The sequence below is a fragment of the Sphaeramia orbicularis genome, chromosome 20 (assembly GCF_902148855.1).
Source record: "Sphaeramia orbicularis chromosome 20, fSphaOr1.1, whole genome shotgun sequence".
Lineage (NCBI taxonomy): Eukaryota > Metazoa > Chordata > Actinopteri > Kurtiformes > Apogonidae > Sphaeramia > Sphaeramia orbicularis.
In genome coordinates this window covers 12,488,338-12,513,446 of record NC_043976.1, presented here as the reverse complement: position 1 = coordinate 12,513,446, position 25,109 = coordinate 12,488,338, and the positions used below count along the sequence as shown (strand labels likewise).

The following is a 25,109-nucleotide window of genomic DNA, read 5'->3' as shown; positions in this document are numbered from 1 at the left end:
AAAAAATGTACTTCATAGTTTTCACACAGTATATCAGTGAATATACAGGGTGGGGAAGCAAAATTTACAGTATTTTGAGGCAGGGATTGAAAGACAGTGTACGACCCATTAGTTTATTGAAAGTCATGAGAATTTATTTGCCACAAGAAAATTTACATTTTTGTACATTTTTCTTTTTTCATTTGGTGATCATTATAAATGTTTTGCAGCTTATGTAAATAATTTCTGCAGAAATGTTTGTTTATTGACATATTATTTTGATCTAATGTGAGTTACTCTTAATATATGCTACAGATATTTCTTGCACCCTCTAGCCAAAAATGTACATGTACGTAAAAAACTGCTATAAAATCATCATATATCAATATTTTTCCTGCTTTTTTCTGAATACATCTCTTAAACTTGTACAGCTCTGTTCAAAACTACCAAATATTTAATAATTTTCTGGATTTTAACCTTTTAAATGCCAGTTGAATACTTGAGGCAACTTGTTTTATTAAAAAATCAGTACAAAATTTGCGATTTTTCCATATAATACATAGGCATTGTTTTATAACAGAGTCTGGGACCTGTCAGAGATAAGAAATAACATGGATTTCATTGCTTTAGTATTGTATTAGTATTGCATTGGTATTAGTATTAGTATTAGTTGTATTAAACATGAGGATCCTGCCCTGGAGTATTAGTATTAGTATTAGTATTAGTATTAGTATTAGTATTAGTATTAATATTGCATTAGTTTTAGTATTAGTATTAGTATTAGTATTGCATTAGTATTGTATTAGTATTAATATTGCATAAGTATTAGTATTAGTATTGCATTAGTTTTAGTGTTAGTATTAGTATTGCATTAGTATTGTATTAGTATTAGTATTAGTATTGCATTAGTTTTAGTATTAGTATTGCATTGGTATTAGTATTAGTATTGCATTGGTATTAGTATTAGTATTAGTTGTATTAAACATGAGGATCCTGCCCTGGAGTATAAGTATTAGTATTAGTATTAGTATTAGTATTAGTATTGCATTAGTTTTAGTGTTAGTATTAGTATTAGTATTGCATTAGTATTAGTATTAGTATTGCATTAGTTTTAGTATTAGTATTAGTATTAGTATTAATATTGCATTAGCATTAGTATTAGTATTAGTATTGCATTAGTATTAGTATTAGTATTAGTATTGCATTAGTATTAGTATTAGTATTAGTATTGCATTAGTTTTAGTATTAGTATTAGTAATAGTATTGCATTAGTTTTAGTATTAGTATTAGTATTAGTATTAGTATTAGTATTGCATTAGTTTTAGTATTAGTATTAGTATTAGTATTGCATTAGTTTTAGTATTAGTATTAGTATTAGTATTAGTATTGCATTAGTTTTAGTATTAGTATTACATTGGTATTAGTATTAGTATTAGTTGTATTAAACATGAGGATCCTCCCTGGAGTATTAGTATTAGTATTAGTATTGCATTAGTTTTAGTATTAGTGTTAGTATTAGTATTGCATTAGTATTAGTATTAGTATTAGTATTAGTATTAGTTGTATTAGACATGAGGATCCTGCCCTGGACAAAAACCACTAATGCAATGACATCACTGTTATTATTATTATTCCTAATATATGACATGGCTACGACTCTAATATAAAAAAATGCCACATCCCTCCACCCCCCCATACAGAAAATGTCTCATATTTTGTGTTTTGTTTTGTACAGGGTGGGGAAGCAAAATTTACAATATTTTGAGGCAGGGATTGAAAGACAGTATATGACCAATTAGTTTATTGAAAGTCATGAGAATTTATTTGCCACAAGAAAATGTACATAATAGAAAATGTTTTTATTCTATGTGTCCTCCTTCTTTCTCAATAACTGCCTTCACACGCTTCCTGAAACTTGCGCAAGTGTTCCTCAAATATTCGGGTGACAACTTCTCCCATTCTTCTTTAATAATATCTTCCAGACTTTCTCGTAATAGTTTTGCTCATAGTCATTCTCTTCTTTCCATTATAAACAGTCTTTATGGACACTCCAACTATTTTTGAAATCTCCTTTGATGTGACGAGTGCATTCAGCAAATCACACACTCTTTGACGTTTGCTTTCCTGATTACTCATATGGGCAAAAGTTTCTGAAAAGGTATGGATAATAGTGTTAGGTATGATTATGACATCAATATATGTTTGGTTTCAAAACAACTGACGTAGTGCCTGCTGAGAAAAAACAACTAAATGTTCATTGTAAATTTTGCTTCCCCACCCTGTATGTTTCTTTGCTTCAAAAATTAAATGCATGGTGTCCAGCTGAGTGGATATTTTTGTAACTCCATGAAAAATAGGGTCATAAAAATTTCAATTGCATTGTATTGTTTTGGTTTTTTTTCATGCCTAAAGAGGAATAAAAACACTCAGGAAAAAAACTTAAGGTTCTTATAATTCATGCATGAAAGGGTTAAATACATTTCACTTTAACCTATTTTAACAGCTAAATCCTTAGTCATCATGATCACTGTTTATCACTTTTCTTTCTCTCACTGGTCTGTCACCTTCTTTCCTGTGTTAATCTCCTCCTTTTCTGCTCTTTTAACCCTCTTTTTCTTTATTCATTCATTGCCATCCCATGGTTTTGTTCCTACGTGTCTGTCCAAGTGGTAGAGTGGCATGTCATCATCCTTTTCTAACCTGTAAACATAATGTCACATGTGTCCCATTTCAGCGCGAGTCCCCAGCAGACACAGCAGACTATGTGGCCACCTTAAACTGGAGAAGACTAAAAGTTGGACTCAGTTTTCTGTTTCATCCTAAGTCTGGTTTTGTTTGAGAATGCTTTGTTCTTTGTCTGTTCGTACCATTAGCTTTTTTGCTTTCATGTCCATCTGTGTGTTCTGCAGCATCCTTCGCAGATTTGTTTCAAATCATATTCCTTTAATAAAATGCTGGTCATGTTCGGTGCTGTTTAGTGCCAACTCTGACACTGTTGTTGTTTTTTTCAGATTTCCAAGAAGGACTCTGGTGTGTATGAGGTGTTCTGAAGGATGACAGAGGAAAAGACACGTCCACTCTGAACCTGAAGGATCAAGGTGAAGACCACAAACACATACACATGTTCATGTTCAGGTGGCAAATACATTTACTGACCAAGCATCCATCTATCTATCTATCTATCTATCTATCTATCTATCTATCTATCTATCTATCTATCTATCTATCTATCTATCTATCTATCTATCTATCTATCTATCTATCTATCTATCTATCTATCTATCTATCTATCTATCTGTCTGTCTGTCCGTCTGTCCATCCCCCATTCCTTCCTTCCTTCCTTCTCTCCTTCCCTCACTCCCTCCATCCTTCTTTTCTCCCTCCTTCCTTTCTTCCTACCCTCCTTCCTTCCCCCATCCCTTCTCTCTCTCCTTCCCTCACTCCTTCCATCCTTCTTTTTCTATCTATCTATCTATCTATCTATCTATCTATCTATCTATCTATCTATCTATCTATCTATCTATCTATCTATCTATCTATCTATCTATCTATCTATCTATCTATCTGTCTCTGTCTGTCCGTCCGTCCGTCCCCCATTCCTTCCTTCCTTCCTTCCTTCTCTCACTCCCTCCATCCTTCTTTTCTCCCTCCTTCCTTTCTTCCTACCCTCCTTCCTTCCCCCATCCATCCATCCATCCATCCATCCCTTCTCTCTCTCCTTCCCTCACTCCTTCCATCCTTCTTTTCCCCTCTATCTATCTATCTATCTATCTATCTATCTATCTATCTATCTATCTATCTATCTATCTATCTATCTATTTATCTATTTATCTATCTATCTATCTATCTATCTATCTATCTATCTATCTATCTCCCAAGGTTTCAAAGACTTGATGAATGAAGTTTTCAGCTTTATCGGTAAGATTTAAACCATATTATTGATTAATCCTAGATTTCTCTTATTATCACACGTCTAATCATCTGTTTTGTGCTTCTTATTGCAGCCAATTCTTCCACTCCACTGAAGATCACAAGCACAGATGAAGGCATCCGACTCTACACTTTCGTCAGCTACTACAACGATTTACTGCAAGTGACATGGCACTATAAGTAAGTCCTGGTTTTACTCTATATTGAAAATGAATCTGCACATATGGGTTGAAATGAATTAGTTACATCGGCTAAATCTGCAGCAATTTACTTGACTTGAGCTCGTTTTATTTATATGCACTCTAATTACCCTTACATGAACTACTCTGTTCACCTTTATTTTACTGTATTTATGTGTTTCTATCGCTGTCTGATTTGCTTCCTTGCAGAGATTCAGCCATTGCCTTCTCTGACCGTATAAAGAGTGGTGTAGTGGGAGAACAGCTGTGGCTGCAGATCACAGACCCCACAGAAAAAGACATGGGCAAATACGCCATTGAGTTCAATGACGGAAAAGGCGGCCTGAGGAGAACCGCTGAGTTGAGCGGTCAAGGTAAGACCGTCACCCTGGTTAGAAACTTAGCTTTACTATTAGTTGATACTGATTCAAAGCGTTTTATTGTCATGTGTACAGTAAAGAAACAGGTTTCCATACACAATGAAAATCTTACTTTGCCGTCCACAATGAATGCAAAGAGATGTATAAAAATAGAAATAGAGTAATTTAACTGGGAAATTAAAACAAACTGGCATTTAACCTCCTAAGACCCAGCTATGGGTTTTCTGTCCACATTTATGGACAAGAGTTTCACAGCTTTATACAAAAAAAAAGGAAAGAAAACTGTTCACCACAAAGGACATTCCATAAAATTTTAAAAACTGCATCTGATAAAAACTGTTGCATCATGATGTTTCCAATATAGGCACTGATTTAATTTAAAAAAAAAAAAGCTTGTACTTTGCTGACATTCCTTTCTTCTTAGGAGGTTAAGGATGGCATGCAACAAAGAATGAGCATAAAAATATTATATATATATATATATATATGAACTTCTATTAGTGAGAGAGAAATAGTATTTACATAAATGTGCAATATCTAAGTAATTGTGCAAACTGTCAGAAATAAATAAGATTTTAAATGTACAAGACTGTCAGAGATGAACAGTGTGATATAAGTGCAATTATTGAGTATAAGGTGCATAAACAATATGACAGTTGAAAATGTAAACACTGTAAAACCACAGGTGTCAAACTCAGTTTAGTTCAGAGGTCACACTCAGCCTAATATGATCTGAAGTGGGTCAGACCAGTAAAATAATAACAGTGTAAAAAGTAAAATGACATTATATAATGTTTCCGTCTACAAAGTTTCATTAAAAATGTGCATAACATGAACAATCTAAAATATCTAAGAAATATAAGTGTAATGTTAACAATATTATGCCTTTGTTTATCATTTACACATGTAAATTACAACTTACAGATCACAGTAGATCTATAAATACATAAAATATTTACTAACAGACAGAATATTGATAAAATTACACATACTCCTCGTAAGATATTTCACGTTGTTCAGATTTGTTCAAATTATTCATAGTTTTTGTGAAAGGATAGTTTCTAAACGTAAACATTTTCATGTAATTTTACTTTTTTATACTAAAACAAGAGCAAAATTTGGAATTGCATTATTTATAGTTTATTGTGACAGTATTTGCTCATCTGGCCCACTATAGATCAAATTGGTCTGTGAGTGGAACCTGAACTAAAATTGTGACATCACTGATTGTCCCATGGGTCAGATCCTGCATCCTTTGGCAGGTCGGTTTTGGCCAACAGGCCGTATGTTTGACACCCATGCTGTAAATAGTCAGTATGGCTGTTGTTGTAGACTCCTGCAGCTGTAAGGAGTCTGATGGTGGAGGGAAAGAATATCTTACATCTTAAATATAAATATTTTATCTTGCATAGCTTCAGTGACATATAAACTATCTCTTCATATAAGCACAATTGTAATTTCTTTTCAACCTGTGTGTTTTGCAGCCATTTGATGACGCTTTTGCAGAATTCCAGAGGACTCAAGTAAGACACAACGTCCTCAACAACATATATGTTTTCAGCTTTATGTAACCACAACCAACAGCATCAACAGCATCTAAAACACACAGTCACTTATCTTCATTCTCTGCATTTCTCGAGCATTACTTAAATGGACGTTGTTTTTCTTGTTGGAGGGCAAGTTCTGGACACAACTCCTCACATTCATTTCTAATTGATGTCATTTGTTGTTCACCCCTCAGGGTGCTGCCCTTGCAGGAGAAGTAAGGTTGTTGTGTGTCCTTGTTTTCAGTCTTCAAAAGGCCTCATATCTGGAGTTCATAGACTCAGACTCACTTTTATTGTCATTCGATCAACGGTAGATGATAGAACAAAATGTAGTAACCCAGGTCTCAGTATGTAGTATAAGGCGATAACGAATTAAAATAAAAATAGAATAAATAAATGGTAAGAAAAATAGAGGCATCGAGGTCAATAACATTCAAAAACTGTAGATTATACAGTATGCTGAAGCTTTAATTTCCTAATGTGTGCATTTAAAGGCTTTATTGCATGGAAAGTATTATTCACAAAAAGTGTCAGACAAATCAATATGGGGAAATGCAGGGAAAACTAGTATAGATACATGATAAAGACATAATGCTGGGCTCAGTTTTATTTATTGTAAAAATGGAACTTCTTGTTTCTTTCAGACCGTGCTCGTGTAGCAGGAGGTCTTCCTGATGTGGTCACCATACAGGAGGGCAAGGTAAACTGAAGGACACTGCATCATATTTGAGGACTTCCAGCTGACATCACTGGTCATGTGATTTTTGTTTACACCGCCATATTGGTAGGCACGCTATCTGGATCCAGAAAGTCACAACTGTTGCTTTATATCGTGTTTTTCTTTGGACTCGTGTTTGCATGTTTTGTTATTTGCGAGTATGTCTGCTTGTGATAAAGACACCATACATGAGTTTCAATTAGGGATGCACGATACCACTTTTTTCCAGACCAAGTACGAGTACGAGTACTTACATTTGAGTACTTGCTGATACGAGTACCGATACAAGTACTTAATAATCCCATTCCAGTTCTTAGTTCCTTTTGTAAATGTGCTTATTGTCGTTGTCATTAGTCTGACCGGAAAAAAGTGCTGCTACTGACATTTAATGTGTTGGAATGAGCGTTTCCTAATTAATCCACCAGGGGGCGCCGCTCTGAATTAACCATACTGGACAAATACCACGAAGAAGAGGAAAGTTTTTTGTTTTTTTTTGTTTTGTTTTTTTGAGAAGAAGAAGAAAGTCAGTAATAACAAACATGGATACGACAGAGGTAACACTAATGTGATACTAATATTGCAGCGTTTTCGCTGGTAAGGTTTAAAAGCTTAGCTTCAGCAGGAAGAGAAATGAGTGATACGTTTCGTTTTCACTTCCACGCGGTGGTCTGCACCGCTCCGTACTCCTGGTGGTATTCTCTGTCTCCACCAGCACCTGGAAAACGGATGGACAGTACACAGAGGACGGACAGAACGCCGCGTCCGTATCTGTCTGTGTCTGTAACATTATTTGCAGTCTGTGTTACTTTTATCACCGTCGCTTATTTCGTTAAATCTCCACACTCTTCACACTCCACACACATTATTCTCCTCCTCGTACCTGCTGCACTGAACTGGGAATGTCACATGGCCATAAGTGGTATCGGTGCAGTCGTATCGGATTACTTTTACGAGTACGAGTACACACACTGAGTATCGGAGCCGATGCCCAATACTGGTATCGGTATCGGAGCATCCCTAGTTTCAATGTTTACTAACATTAGTGATGTGCGGGCAACTCAGAGGCAAAAACACCCGTACCAGCTCCAGCCGGCTCACATCAGCCGTACACCTCCAGGCTCTGCCCCGGAACTCGTGAACGAGCTGATATGTTAGCTCTAAAACAGTCCAGTAACTGTCTCTGTCCAAAAGCCGATCCCATCTTCTCTTTCACGGCTGCATAATTTGACTTGACCGCATGGGGAAGGCTGTCCCACAGTAGAAAAGCAGACTGTCACAGACGGTGGGCAGTATTGTCACCAGCTCCAGCTGAACTCACCGGTGTCACCCACCATAGCTCCGACTGCCACTCCAGCTGAGGAAACTCTGGCTGCCATCGCCGGCAAAGGGAGCAGGTAGATCCACAATCATTCTGTCTCTATAGGCTGACAGGCCAGGGGAAGCCCTCCTGGTAGGTTTAAAGGGGTCTTCATCACCGTACCACATGATGACAATTTTTTTTCCAGGCCGCTAAGCGCAACAGGCACACAGGCTAACAATACTGAGAAGCTAGGCTAACCACAGTAATAACTATAAACAACAGTCGGCAGAACAGAACCACCGCTGCCATCAATGGAACCGAGCGGTCTTTCTGCCTAACTTATAAGTGGTGAAAGCTACGTTATAAACGGCTCACAGGAGTTTAGCAGGTCCATTGTTTAACACATTGTACGATCCAAAGGAAAGCTTGCCTACCAATTATGGGTCCTAAACAGAGAACCACGTGATCATGTGACGTATGTGCATAACCTCAATAGCACTGGGTTACAAAAAATGTTGTTTGCAAGTTGTCTAGGTTTTTTCAATGAATTCGGACCATTGTGCACCGCTAACTCCAAAAATGACATCTGTTTTCTCAAACCAGGTCAGGTTTTTTTGTTAATTTGATTTTTGAAAAATTTGATCTTCTCACAAAATTGATGACATTTTGTGACCTTTATCAGTTGATTTTTTATATCGTTCTCACCCCAAAATAGGTTTTAAGAGAAAAAAAATCATTTTCTAACAGGATTCCTGTTAGGTACAATGGTGTATTCACCGCAGATATTGCAGAATACGTCCGGCTTATTTTTGCAAGATCTTCTAGTCGAAGCCAATTTCATTCACCTGTAAATTAAAAAAAACATTAATCACAAATTGGCAAAGTAAACTCTTCAGAACTCGTTTATTGCAAGAATATGAAAGAATTGTATCATATGATGTGGAAAATACCCATAAATGTAAGCAAAAATGTTAAAAAGCCAATATGTAGCATAGTTCAGAAAGTTGACCTGATTGAGCAAAATGAATGTGATTTTTGGATTCAGCACACCAAATTATCCTAAATCAGCTCAAAAACCTAAACAATAAATTTGTTGTTGACCAGGTAGTCCATGTGTCTGTCTGGTCCTTGACTGGCTGATGTCCCCCCTCCCCTCCCCCTCAGGCCCTCAATATGACCTGTAACATTTCGGGTAACCCCGTGCCAGAGGTCACCTGGCTGAAGAATGACAGAGAGATCACATCCGACGACCACTGCACTCCTGAAGTTCGAGTCGGGCACGTTCGCCGTTTCACCATCACCGGCCAGGTGAACATATCGGACTCTGGCAAGTACAGCATCCTGGTGAAGAACAAGTATGGCACGGAGAGCGGGGACTTCACCGTAAGTGTGTTCATCCCTGAAGACGCGGACAGCAAGACAAAATAAAAGCGGTCCCAATCATGTCGTAAATATGTATAAATGAAAGAGAAAAAAAAGAAGAAAAGAAAAAACAGCTTGAGGCTGTGTTCGATGTTTATGTAGGAAATGAAGTCAAAGGTGCTGAACAATCTGAACGCATTATAGTTCAGAGAGAAATCCAAACTTAAAGCATAAATGAAATCTGTGCATAAACATTTGGTCCAATAATAACAAATCTCATATCAGCTGAAGGCTTTTGTGACATTATGCCAACTCCAAATTTCACTGGTGCAAAGTTAGTTTTTGTTTGTGTAAAGTGTGTTTGCTTCAGAAGACAAAAGGAGTTGTAACTGCAGAAAGAAACCAGAGGTAATAGTTCAAGTTAGAAATTAAATTATAAAGTTAGTGTGGAATGTCTAATGTATTGACCTTTGTAACATCATCCAGTTCAGATATGGAAAAAACCAACTCGCAGGGACTTGAACACATGCATTTTATTGCAGTGAACTGAGATTACTGTCAGGCAATTGGATGGTGCGTTCAAATTCTGTTAGGAATTTAGGACATCATGCATTTGAGCTTCTGTTTTAATTGTAAGAACAGGTTTCGCCAGGTGGATTAACCATCACAAACCAGTTTCAGGTCTCTGCACTTTGATTTTTACTCCCTAATGTTGCAAACTTACAACAGTTCTTTAAAGCAAAGCAGTAGAAAACACAGAAATTACTATATTTTTTTTTTTTTGCTTAAGAAAATCTGCAAAATTGCTATCAAATGAGCTAAAACATGGTCGTTTAATGTTACATGTCATTTCATCAGTTGTTTACTCCATTGTTTCCCAGTCACTGTGAACGTCACCTCACTGTCTCCACGTCTGTAGTGAATATGTCAGCTCACTGTCATATCATTATTGTCTATGTATTCACCATTATGCCCCCCCCCCCTTCACAGTCCTTCATTAATGATTATGATGACTCCTTTCTTCACGATGAAGATGAAATTGTTGCCACTCCTGTAAGGACTCCGAGGTCACTGTTAATATGAGTCTGTAGTGATTATTTGTTCCCCTGTTTCTTGGTGAGACTAATAAAAAATGAGCATGTTCTTCCCCACCTCCCACTCCTTCTCTTTCCTCTTTGAGTCGTCTTATTTCACTTTGGTCAAACCCTCAGTCACTCCGCCGTCACTCCGTTCACTGTCCACTCTTTGGTTTCAGTTGTCTCTTTCACTTTTCACTCCCAGTCACTGTTTTTCTGTAGACTCGGACTTCCCTGAGATCAACCACCAGCATGAAGACCACCCTCCCTTCTAGAGTAATCCTGCTCCAGATATTTGTTTCATGTACAATTACTGAGGCGAGCTTGATTTACAGCGCTCCCAAAACCAACATATAATGCAGGGTGTCAAAGTCATTTTAGTTCAGGGGCCACACTCAACTAAAGTTGATCTGAAGAGGGCCAGACCAGTAGAATTTATATATTATGTTACTATATGTCAACTCCAAACTTTCTCTATGTTTTAGAGTGAAAAAAGCAAATTTACATCATGAAAAGGTTTACATCTACAAACGATCCTTTCAAAAGATGTGAATTATAAAACAAACTGAAAAAAATAAGTATAATTTTAACTTTTGCCTCAGTTTTTAATTTAAACATGTACATTATAACTTACAGATCACATTGGAGCTACAAATCCACAAAACATTTAGTAACAGGCAGAAAATTGTTGAAATTGTACTTACTTCTCTTAAGACATTTCAGGTTGTTCATATTTTTTCAGGTTATTCACATTTTTTGCGAAATTAATCCTTGTTTTAGTGTAAATACATGAAAATATTTACATTTACAAAGAGAAAAATTTGGAGTTGTCATTATTTCTATGTTATTATGATAGTATTTGACTGGTCTGACCCATTTTAGATCATATTGATCTGAATGTGGAACCTGAACTGAAAGGATTGTTAATCTCTCAGTGTAATTTTTGCTTTTCACAAAATCATCCCAAGGGCCGGACTGGACCCTTTGGAGGGCCGGATTTGGCCCCCGGGCCGCATGTTTGACACCTGTGATATAATGTGACATTAATCTCTGACAGTATATCAAGCTCATCTGAGTGTAATTGTGAGAAGACTAATGCTGTCCCCCTTTGTTGTCTGGTCACATACAGCACAAATTCTATTATTTATATAGTTTTTCCTCCAAGATAAAGGATAATCACAGACATTTTCATCAGTGGCTTCTTTAAATCTGAAAGAACCTGAAAATACTGCTGCAGCCATTTCCCATAACCAAGTCTTAGGCAGAATATTAAACTTATTTATTCCTGCTTTTTTTTTTTTTTTTTTTTTTTTTTTTTAATTGAAAAGTATGGCACAACAAAGACAAACTCAACAATTCAGGCAATACAAATCTGACAGAAAAATATAATAGTCGCTGTCCAACAAAAAAAAAAAAACAACCCTGAATTCAGAGCCACACTTAGCATTTTTTTTTTTTTTTTTGAACAAGGTGTACAAGAACCAAACCCACAATGAAAATAATAATAAGAATAAATAAAAAAAATAAAATAAAAATACACACATATGTACAAGAAAGAAAATTCTGTAGTAAAACGGATATATTCATTTATTCATTTTCTGAACCTGCAGTTGGGATAGGCATTTATTCCTGCTTTTGAAGTGAACATGTGGATTAGCAGGTCTAAGTCTGAGAACAATGAAGATAATGTAGACCAGGGGTGTTAAACATGCCGCCTGGGGGCCAAAACTGGCCCGCCAAAGGTTCCAGTAAGGCCCGCGGGATGAATTTGCAAAGCGCAAAAATTACACAATCAAGGCTGTCGGACTCATTTAAGTTCAGGTTCTCCATACAGAACAATGTGATCACAACTAAAATAATAGCATAATAACCTATAAATAATGACTCCAAATTTTCTTAGTTTAATGTGAAAAACATAATATTACATTACACTGCTAAATAATGACAACTCCAAATTTTTCTTTTTTTTTTAAGAGTAAAAACTTACATTAAATTATGAAAATATTAACATTTACAAACTATCCTGAATGTGAAAAACCTGAAACCTGAAAAGTGAAATTTTAACATTATTCTTCCTGTTATTAAATATTTTGTGCCTTTGTAGATTCAATCCGTAATATGCATGTATAAGTGTTAGGTTGAGGTGTAATATTGTTAAAATTGCACTTATTTTTCCAAGAAATTTCAGTTTTTTTCAGGTTATTAACATCATTTTTGTTTTGATAGTTTGTAAATGTACACATTTCCTTAATTTAATTTTAATTGCACTGAAACAAAGAGAAAAATTTGGAGTGGTCATGTCATTATTTACAGGTTATTATGTTATTATTTCACTGGTCTAGCCCACTTGAGATTAATGTGGCCCCTGAACTAAAATGAGTTTGACACCCCTGAAGTAGGCCAAGTGTGTTTTTTCACCATGTTCCTTGAGTACCAATAGTGCCTTTATACTAGGGCTGGGTGATGTGGCCAAATATGTTCTCATGATAGATAGATAGATAGATAGATAGATAGATAGATAGATAGATAGATAGATAGATAGATAGATAGATAGATAGATAGATAGATAGATAGATAGATAGATAGATAGATAGATAGATAGATAGATAGATAGATAGATAGATAGATAGATAGATATAGATAGATAGATAGATAGATAGATAGATAGATAGATAGATAGATAGATAGATAGATAGTGCTGCTTTTGTGGCACGCCCCAAATGAATTTTTCTCTTTATCTAACCTTTCTTAAGTGATTTATCACCATTATTGTAACATTATCCTCTTTATTTTGTGTTTTTTCAGTGAAAATCAAGTATTTTCCTACATTTAATTCACTGATAATGTAGATGTTCATAAAAGCTCAGATTAAATTTGAGGGTTATTATATTAGAGAAGAAAGAGAAAAAGAGAGAGAGAGAAAAAGTTTTTTTTTCAGCAAAGATATCATTAACTGAACATAAAACAACTGTCTTCACTCACTGTCATTGATCCAACTCCATGAGTTTTACTGGTGAATCAGTGTTGTAGAAGATGACGGTGTTTCCACAGTAACTACAAAGCCTCTGAATGTCCAAATGGGTCATATCTGATGACCATGAAAAGATGACAAACTGCATTTGACACCAATTATTTACATGTGTTGATAGGATTAGTGGATCAACAAGTATTTAACATTTTACAACAGTGGATAGGCTTTGGTCGACAGTGAATGTTTGGGTCATTATGAATTAATAATAAGTCATCAAACTCAATAAGTCATGAAAATAGTCACATTACTTATATATTTTACATAGTCACTAGATAGATAGATAGATAGATAGATAGATAGATAGATAGATAGATAGATAGATAGATAGATAGATAGATAGATAGATAGATAGATAGATATAGATAGATAGATAGATAGATAGAGATAGGCTTTATTTCAGACTCATGGCCCACATTAAAAAGCAAACAGATAAATACAAACCCAATAAAAAACACAAAAAACCCTCTATACTTTCAAGAGGCAGTCAAACCAGTGTTTCCAGAACACAGATGTGTAACGTACAGCACTATATGCAAGATTTGTCAGCAATAAAATTATAGTATTTCCGAGTGATTCAGGCGACACATAAATTTAAACATCAGATTTCTCAACACAGCACGCAATGAATTTACATGATTAGGCATAAACATAAACATTTTCATACTTTTTTTTTTTAACCATTTAAAAGGGCACTCATTGAAATACTCTGAAATTCGAAAGTTCAACCTTTGTGTGTTAATGGACATCGGTCAGTACATCCTTGTCGGTTGCCGTGACAACAGTCTCCCTGCTCTTGCCATAAAACATCTGAGCAGCACTTGCTAAAAAGTAAACACATGCAATAAAACAACTGTTATAAGGTCATAAACTGACAAAAAATCACTCATATTCACAATTTACAGCTTCAAAATGTCTATAAAATCTTTCTGAATCACTGTATAGCAGTGGTTCCCAACCTTTTTTCGCTCGTGACCCCATTTTAACATCACAAATTTGTGGTGACCCCAGACATTCAAAACAGAGACTTTTTTTTTTTTGCTAAAATTAATTTGTTTTTGATCATGTAATAGTTTGTTATACTAAGTTGCAAACAAATGTTAATTTTAAAAAACATTTAGTCTATATAATGTATATTATTATGGACGGAGGCAGTAAAGCCAGGTGTAGATTACTGCACAAAGTGAGAATTTGATTTTCCTTGCTCAGGATATGTACAGTCAGTCCAGCTTGGATTTACAAGGCTGACAATTAATACTGAACAAACAAGAACTCAAACTAGGAATTATGAAAGAGCTGCAGCATCTGAAACTGACCACAATGAACATTTGACAGATAAACAGAACCACAGTGCCACAGTTTCAGCTTCACAGTTTGTCATGTCTATTATATACTGTGATTGTCTCTCTCAACTCATCCTATATTTTGTATTAGTAAGTTTTTCTTTATTTTTATTAATTACTAGAAATTTCAGGCGACCCCATTTGAGCTCCAGGCGACCCCACGGTTGAAAAACACTGCTGTATAGTGTTATAAAAAAAAACAAAAAACAAAATGAGGCACATGATTGGTCTGATATTTACTGTTTGTGGAAATTACCAAAAATGGTCACTTGGCCAATAAAGGGTTATTTTATTGTTTTTTTTGTCTGTTTGTTTGTTTGTTTGTTTGTTTGTTTGTTTGTTTGTTTGTTTTTTAAGAAGGGGCATTATACATTAATTCACATTGTTGTAAAAGCACCAGTTAGCCCAGTGGCTATTTTTCATCTGCAATATACAGATACAAAGATACACAGATGCAGATAAATTTTATTGATCCCCCAAATGGGAAATTCGTTTCTTTCATTAGTTCAATTAAAAGAATGTCAGATAATTGATTAGTAGCATGTATTAAGTATTTGCTGATCATTTGTATTAATTACCCAAAGTTCGCATTTTTTATGAATTTGTAAAATAATTTTTACCCATTGACTTATAATGGGCAAAATGTCTATAAAAACATCAATTTTGTCTCAATTTACCTCAGACTTGGCACATATATAGAGGCAATTGATATGCTGACATCACCACACATATAGACATGATGACATCAGCTGGATCCATGCCAAAATAAGCTACAATACGTGCGAGGGGTGGGGTTTGTTGTGCCTGGAACCAGTTGTTGAATATGTGATGATAGATAAAAATGGCATAAAAAAAACAAGATGAGACAAAAGAGATGAAAACAGTGTAAAGGAATGACAAGAATGAGTTGATGACAAAGTAAAAGTTTAAAACGCTGAGAAAGAAGCGAGATAAGGATGGTGTAAATGACAACATGGCATGAAAACAATCAGACAAATCAAGACAGAAGATAAAAGATGAAAGTTAAAATAAAATGGTGTATTTAAAAAAAAAAAAAGGAAACAAAGATCAAACATGATGAGAATAACCAGAGACAAAAAAGGAAAAACATCAAAGACAAAATGAGGTAAAAGATGCAAAAGGATGAAAAGTGAAGTGTGTAAAAGCAAAACACTGTAAAAGATATAACGAGACAAAAAAAAAGACCTGAAAGACATAATTAGACAAAAAGAAAATGAAAATGATGTAAAACACAGGAAAATACATAGAAATACAAACATGTACTGTAATGAATATAAAAAAAAATTAAAAAAAAAAAACATGATAAGACTAACTGTTGTTTTACTGCCCAGCCCTAATATCAGTTTAACTCTGATAGGGTAAACATTAAACTAACTTTATAGTTTAGTCTTTGTAGGTTTTTAGTCATTACAGAATTGATAGCATTGAAGTTCGAAGTTTAATATTTTAAACAGACAACATGAAATAATAATAATATAATAATAATAATAATAATATAATAATAATATATTTATTTTTTACACTACTGTCAGTACTCGATGTCTAGTCAGAGTCTATTGGTGAAACTAGGTTAAAATTGCAGCAAATGAACACGACTCCATACATAATATCCTTCCCTATGTTTCCGTACAACAGAAAAATGTGTCTAAAATCAGATAAGTTGTCCTAAAGAACAGTGATGGGTTCGTTGTTGAGGAGACTTGATAATTTGAGCTGAGGTGGATAAATGTGTGAGTGGTAGGGCTGTCCTCTCTGAACGTCCTGGGTAAGTAGTGGACATTATTTTTGGCCGGTGTGACTGTTGTTTTGATGTCAGAGCTTTGTCACACACTAACTCATTCATCTTCTGTCTCAGCTGGAGGTCACGGAGGGAACACCTGACTTAGGAATTACCTCATACTGGACAGACGCTGAGGGAAATGTAGTGTTTGGCCCAAACACCCCAGAGGAAAAGATGAAAACCACAGTCACCGGAGGCAAAATGCAGAAACGAAAGGGTGAGAGGAGTGAAATGTAACATGTTCATGCATCACAGTTTGTCTGAGTCATCCCAGTGTAGCGTCATTCATCCATATTGTATTATTATCTCATAGATTCTGCAGCAAAGACATCTCTAATGGAGAAGATGGAAGGCAAAGAAGAGAGTAAAAGTAAAGAGTCAGAAGAAAAGATGAAGGGAAGGTGGATGTAGGAGAAGCAGAAGGAGTAGAATTACAACAACAAACAGAAGAGGAGGAGGATGCAGAGCCAGAAGCTCCAGAGCAGAAAGATGAAAATGTAGATGAGCATCAAGTAGAAGAAGAAGAGACACAGAGTAAAGAAACCTAATGAGCACGTACATATTAAAATGCATAAACATGTTAGTGTGACGAGTGTGTTTGCAGTTTAGATGGTGCATTTGCTCCAGTCAAACTAACCCATAAAGACCCTGTGCTACTTTTGTGGCAGTTCGCAAATGATTTTTTTCTCTTTATTTATCCTTTCTTAAAGGTACAGGAGACTTTCGTGACCAATTTTTCATCAGATCTGTCAAACCTCAGTCATATCCTCAGTATCATGAACCTGTAAGTCTGTCTGTGATTACTCACCTGAATCTCTTGCATTAAGGTGAACAATTTCCTAGTGCCATCCACCATAAACAAACCATGTGTTTACAAACTGACCCAGGACATCACTCGGGCATCTTCGGAATTTTGTCGCGACATGCATTGTGGGAAACGGAGGTTCGCGCAGCCACCTGACAGCGGCAGCACGACCATATGGTATTATATGGATGAAACACACACGGAAACGGCTGGAGGAATTTTTTTTTTTTTTTTTTGTGTTTCTGCATTATGTGGGTATTCTTTTTTTTTTTTTTTTTTTTTTTATTGGCAAAACATTCAAAAATAACAGTACAACAGTGCCTTATAACAAACATGGCATTGTGAATGTGCATCGGCAACGAATGGGAACAATTAAATTTCAAGAAATAGAGAGATAGAGAAAAAAGAAAAAGGAAACAAAATCAGTCTGCAAGGGGAGGTTAGTTCATTGTTCATTTGAGTCCAGGGGAATGTTACATAAATAAGAGTGAAGTTTTACAGCTTTGGGTCTTTTCATACATTTTAAGGATTTCAAGTACAGTTTGAGTTCATTTTGAAAACACAAAAGTTGGGTGGGCATTTTTGACATTTGCTTTTGTGAATACAGAATTTAGCAATACATAAAATCACATTAATACAGAGTTCTTCTTTTTTGTTATTTACCAGAACACCAAATGTTATGTCATCTCTTGTAAAATAATATGTAGATGAAGGAAATATTTCTTTTAACCAATTTTGTATGTAAGTCTGTCCAAAACACTTGCACCATACGACAAAAGAAAAATAAATGGTCTGTTGTTTCAATATCGGTATTGCAGAATGTACAACTGTTATCCTGTACATTGAAACAAAGTCTAAGTAACTTTTGATGGGTAGATATCATTCATTATTTTAGTGTGTTTCTTTGGCTTTGGGAGCTATAGGAAAGGATAAATACATTGTTCTTAGCTTTGAAATTGTACGGCTGGAGGAATATGCATAGAAGGAAGGGAGTTCCTGCCGTTTCTGATCGTGTGTGTTCCAGCTGCCGCTGTCAGGTGGCTGCACAAACCTTTGCTTCCCACAATGCATGTCGCAACAAAATTCCAAAGATGCCCGATTTACCTCCTGGCTCGTTTGTAAACAAATGGTTTGTTTATGGTGGATGGCACTAAGAAACTGTTCACTGTAATGCAAGAGATTCAGGTGAGTAATGACAGACTGACTTACAGATTCATGATACTGAGGATATGACTGAGGTTTGACAGATCTGATGGAAAATTGGTCACGAAAGTCTCCCGCACCTTTAAGTAATTTATCACCATCTATATTATAAAAGGCAAGTAGTGGCCTCTGTGTGCATGCATGTATGTGTGTCTCAGGATTCACACAAAATCCGTACAGAGCTGACTGCCGCAGTTTGGCATACTATAGTATTTTTGGTAAAGGAACAGACTAGTAAAAACGGCAAGCTGATAGGACCAATATTTTGACAGATATTAGTAATTTTGGAATACAGTAGCCTTACAATCGAGTTGCTATACCCAGAACACTTTGGCGGTAACAGCATGCACGAATACACAACAGCATAAAAACTCCCACATCTAGAACCTGTGGATCCACATGGGTCAATGTGCTAGTTTATGATAATATTATCTTATGTATTTTGCTTTTTCCCCCAGTGAAAATCAGGTATTTTCCCATATTAAATTCACTGATCATGTGTAACCGGTGGTGTCGGACTCTGCGTTGTGTTCTTTTTCTTTTAATGACGAGACCCGCACGTCAGTCTTTGGAGGCAGTCTCCGTTTATTGTTCTGACAAAAGTGACAGAAAACATAAAAACCTCCGGTCAGTATCCCACGTAAAACACACTCCTGCACAAGCCAAATGATAAAGAAATATGTTTAAATACATTATAAGCGCCTAATACAGCCTAAACTAGTTGGTTCATGTAAAACAAAATTAAACTAACAGAGGTTAAACCAGAAATTTTTATGAACTACACGGCTGCTTACCTCTCCCACAGAAATCCGGAACGAAAGGGAAGAGGCAAAGGCGTGAAAACTCAGGTTATAGTGCGCAGTGTCACACTGTACATTGTTTGATGGGGAACAGACCAAAACCAAAAGTTCCACACACTGACCTGGAAGCCCACAATGTCAGGTACCAAACCAAAAGAAATGAAAATAAAATGAACAGATTTTGTGTAATTATAACAATACACAATAATATACATACCCACATTGCTGCTAGATAATTGACCCTGTTACACATGTAGTTTTTCATAAAAGCACAGATTAACCCATGAGAACCCAGTGTTACTTTTGTGTCTGTTCCCAAAGGATTTTTTTCTCTATATCTAATCTTTCTTAAGTGATTTATTACCATCTATTGTAATATTACTTCTGTATTTTGTGTTTTCTCTGTGAAAATCAAGTATTTTCCTACATTTAATTAACTAATTATGTAGATCTTCATAAACACTCAGATTAATGTTGAGGGTTATATATCAAAAAAAAAAAAAAAAAAAAAACTGAATAAAAAGTGACTTTTTCAGTACAATATTCTCATTACCTGAACATAAACCCAGCGTCTTCATCCACTGTCACTGATCCAACTCCATGGGTTTTACTGGTGAATCAATGTTGTAGAAGATGACAGTGTTTCCATGGTAACTATGGAGCCTCTGAACATCCAAATGGGTCATATCTGATGACCATGAATAGATGACAAACTGTATTTTACACCAATTATTTACATGTATTGATGGGATTAGTGGATCAACAGGTATTAAACAGTTTAGATCAGTAGATGCTTTTGGTCACCACTGGATATTTGGGTCTTTATGGGTTAATGATATCGATATCCTACATTAGAATGCTAATAGTGATGCTGCATTTTTAATATCACATCATCTTGTCAGTAATTCTTTTACTGCACTTTTTTCATCCTACTGTATTTGCTTGAATAAAACAGTTCCTGTCGTAGTGTACTTTGTCTTGAACTGTGTACAGTAGCGCCACATTCAGAGGGAAATAAGCTGACACAAACCCTCAGGCTTAAAAACCTGAGGCACAAGTTGGACAGAAGAACAAAGGAAACATGGGGAATTCTTGGGGTGAAACTGAGCAGAATTAATTCAGTTCAACATGTCTAAAGGTTGTAGAGGTCCACGGGGACAATATGAGAGGAACATGAAGGACAGTGGAGCTTATGAAAACATGATTTTAATACTTATGTATGTTTAAAGTGTATAAAATGGACAGTACTTGAAATATTTGATTGTTGGTACAAAAAGTGAAAACATTTTTGAGACACTGATGTTGTAATCCAATATATTTTCAAGTTATAATTTCAATAATAGTGTGATTCAGATTTGCTTGACTTTTGTCTGGTCCAGCATTTTTGAATGTGCAAATATAATTAATGTCTACAGCTGAACCACAAGATCTACTCCACTAAAGTTGATTTTCAGTGTCTTAGTCATGATGACTTCAGGTTTTCATGATGCACTTATACAACCTTAACCCTCTGGTATCCGGGTGCACCTTTTAGGCACACTTTCCACTTCGATTTAAAAAAACTTCATATTATTTTTCACAATTTAAATAAGGTTAGAATTCAAAAGTTGTTCATTTTTGCATGATCTTTAAAATTCTAGCCGTCAGCTAAAATGTGCACATTGTAAACAAAAGAAAATTACAAGACTAGCATCTGTCTCCCAAGTGTGCCTAAAACGCACTATTTCTTCCATTTGATATGTATGATTAGGGCTGACCTTGATTTACAAAAATAAAATCAAATTAGAGCAGAAAAATAAATCAATGTATAATATTTAACAGTTTGATTTATAGGTGTGCATTTTCCGCACACTTGGTGACAGATGCTAGTATTTTTGAACATTTGACCTGGCGCCAAAAATAATAATGCAAATTAACCAATGTTGGAGTTAATCATTGACATATGCCAGGATGAAAAAATCAAATAATATGTGATCCACTTTTTATGTGGTATATTGAAATTTTTTGTTTTGTTTTGTTTTTTGCATCCAAAAATAAAAATAAAAAAAAAGGTTTGCCTACAATACAACACGGCATTTAAAGGGTTAAAAAATGTGACAGTTATTGAGTATTTGGTATTTTTATTTACAGCTCAAGTTGATGAAATAGAAAAAAGTGTAAAAGACTCAAAAACAAACTGTATGAAAATTTTTTTGACATTATTCCACAAGTGTGTCAAAAAGGCACACTTGGTGCTTAGTAAGGGCCTAGCTGGACAGGATACTGGAGGGTTAACTCAGGATTTATATCAAAACAATGTAGAGCTGCAACAATTAATCAATTACTTGCCAACTATTTAAATCAATCAGTGACTATTTCATTCATTCATTCATTCATTCATTCTTTCATTCATTGTTTTGAGCAGAAGAAAAAAATTGAACATTTTTTGTGTACAAGGAATTAATTTCCGAGCAAATACATTAATAAATAAAGATGATCAAGACAAAATAGCATTTGCCATGTATACTAGTAATAACAAAATAAATTCAATATGTACTGCTCAAAAGGAGTGGGAAGAAGAAAACTTATTAAATCCCACCCCATCTCACATTTCACATTTTGGTATTTTTATTTTATTTTATTTATTTTATTTTATTTTATTTTATTTTATTTTATTTTATTAAGAAAAAAAAGGAAATTATTAGAATTCCTCCCACCGTCCAAAGACATGCACTTAATTATACAGTGTAAAACATCCACAGGTGTGAATGTGTTTCTGTATGTCAGCCCTGTGATGAACTGGTGACACATCCAGGGTGGACTGGGATAGGGTCCGACACCCTCACAACCCTGGAGGATTAAGCTGTTCAGAAAATATATGAATAATTGTAAATACATTTGGGTAGGGGTGTGTTCTGGTTTCTTTCCTTTTCCTGAAAAGACTTTTTCACCATTTTCTGATACTTTATAGATGGAGAATAAATAAATAAATGAAGAATATATAATAAATAAATTAATATAATATAATATAATATAATATAATATAATATAATATAATATACAGGTGTCAAACATGTGGCCCAGGGGCCAAAACCAGCCCACCAAAGGTTCCAATCTGGCCCACGGGATGAATTTGCAAAAGTGCAGAAGATATTAATAGTCAAGGGCGTCAAACTTGAAAATAACAGCATAATAACCTAGAAATAATGACTCCAAATTTTCTTCTTGGTTTAATGTGAAAAAAATAATATGACATCACACCTATAAATAATGACAACACCATTTTTTTCTCTTTGATTTACTGCAAAGAACATAAAATTCTGATATCCTTTAACAATAAAACATCAATAACCTGAACAAATATGAACAACCTGAAGCATCTAAAGAAAAATAAGTGTAATTTGAACATCATCTGCCTGTTTGTGTCTCGGTAGCTCTGATCTGTAATACACATGTAGACATCATAAGTTGAGGCATAATATTGATCAAATTTTTCTTACTATTTCTTCTTGTTTTTCTTCAGAAATTTCAGTTTATTCAGGTTATTCACATCTTTTTGTTTGGATAGTGTGTAAAATGTACATGTTTTCATAATTTAATGTTATTTTTTGCATATTAAGAATTTGGAGTTGTCATTTTCAAGGCTATTATGCTTATTTTACTGGTCTGGCCCACTGGTAATCAAATTGGGCTGAATGTGGCCCCTGAAAAAAATGATTTTGACACCCCTGATATAATATGATATAATAATAATATAATATAATATAATATAAATATAATATAATATAATATATATAATATAATATAATATAATATAATATATATACCTGCAATGAACTGGCGACATGTCCAGGGTGTACCCCGCCTTTGCTCATAAGTAGCTAGGATAGGCACCAAGTGACCCCTGTGACCCTAGTGAGGATAAAGTGGGTTCAGAGAAAAAAAAGAAAAATATACTGTATATAATATAATATCATATCATATCAATAATACATATATATATATCTAATCTTACACAGACATAATTTTGTGTGCATTTACATTGAGGCTTAAAGGCCAATGGAGGTTTTGAATGATAAATCTTTCATCATCATTGTGGGGAATTGAAAATATCTCCTTCCACTTATGAGCTTCAGTAAATGGTCAGCTCCTTAATGTGTTCCTCCTTGCCTCCATACAGTAGGCTGTGCAGTCTGGCACCAATGTGGCCTCTGAGTGTGGATCCAGATCCAGACCTGCCAAACCTACCTCGATGAACCGGGCTCTGGTAAATCCTTGAAAATCCTCCACCTCCTGCAGGGCTGCTGCTGCTGCTGTGACCTCTGACATCCAAACACAGAGCTTTGAATGTCACTGTCCTCACTGTGACTTAGGAACTGCCTCGTGTTAACGGACTTTTCAGCTCAAGACCTAAAACACAAAAGTTGTCTTGTCGGAACCAAAATTGACTAAATAATGTCATGTATTGCCTTAATGTCTTAAACTATACAAACAATACTGAACTAAATTCATCCATCATCAATAACAGACAGAAAGAAAATATTAACAATAGCTTCAAATAAGACATTGACAAACTGAAACATGTGAAATTAATGTTTCTTAGGCACATGACTGATTTTTTGCTGATAAAACAGTGTTTAAATGTTCTGTTGCGTATGATTTTTTATTTTTTGTCCTTTATATTGTTTTCATCTTGTTACATCTCAAACACAAACTGGCATTTAGAGTGTTAAAATTCTAAAAAATTATTAAACTTTCAGTAGTTTTTAGCAGAGCTAAAGTGTTTTAAGAAATTTATGTAGAAAAATGTATTGCTATGTAATTATTTTCTATCAGTGTTTTGTGCATGCACCTTAATTTTATAAAATAATATCTCTTATGAAAAAAAAAAAAAAAACACCAAAAATTACTGACATCATGTATTCCAACTGGCATTTAAAAGATTAACATCCTGAAAATTATTGAACATCTGGGTAGTTTTGAGAAGAGCTGAAGTGTTTTAAGAGATTTTTGCATAAAAAAAAGCTGAAAAAAATTATCATATGATAATTTATAGCAGCGTCTCGTATATGTACATTCATTATTTAAAAAATGTGTCATTTATGAAAAAACACAAAAAATAACAGTGACATAATTTTTTCCAACTGGCATTTAAAGTGTTAAAATTCTAAAAAAAAAAAAAAAATAATAATAATAATAATAATAATAATAATAATAAAAGAAATTAATAAATTATTGAACTTTTAGTAGTTTTGAGCAGAGTTAAAGTGTTTTAAGAGATTTATGTTGAATAAAAGTATTGCTTTATGATTATTTTCTAGCAGTGTTTTGTACATGTACATTAGTTATATAAAAATGTCTGATTTATCGAAAAAATTAAATTAAATTAAATTAATAAAAATACAGACATCATGTATTCCAAATGGCATTTAAAAGGTTAACATCCTGAAAATTTGGGAGTAGTTTTGTGCAGAGCTGTAGTGTTTAATAGATTTTTGTAGAAAAAGCTGAAAAATATTCATATATGACGATTTTATAGCAATGTTTTGTACATGTACATTCATTCATAAAAATGTGTAATTTATGAAAAAACAGAAAAAAATATCAGTGACATCAATTCTTCCAACTGGCTTTTAAAGTGTTAAAATTCCAAAAATAATAATAATAATTAATTAATTA

The 25,109-nt window shown here is 34.6% G+C and overlaps 1 pseudogene; it reads left to right on the top strand.

Moving 5' to 3' along the window:
* The window catches only part of LOC115411709 (myomesin-1-like), a 28,813-nt pseudogene extending 19,299 nt beyond the window's left edge, over window positions 1–9,514 (top strand).
* The last annotated feature ends 15,595 nt before the right edge of the window (window positions 9,515–25,109 follow it).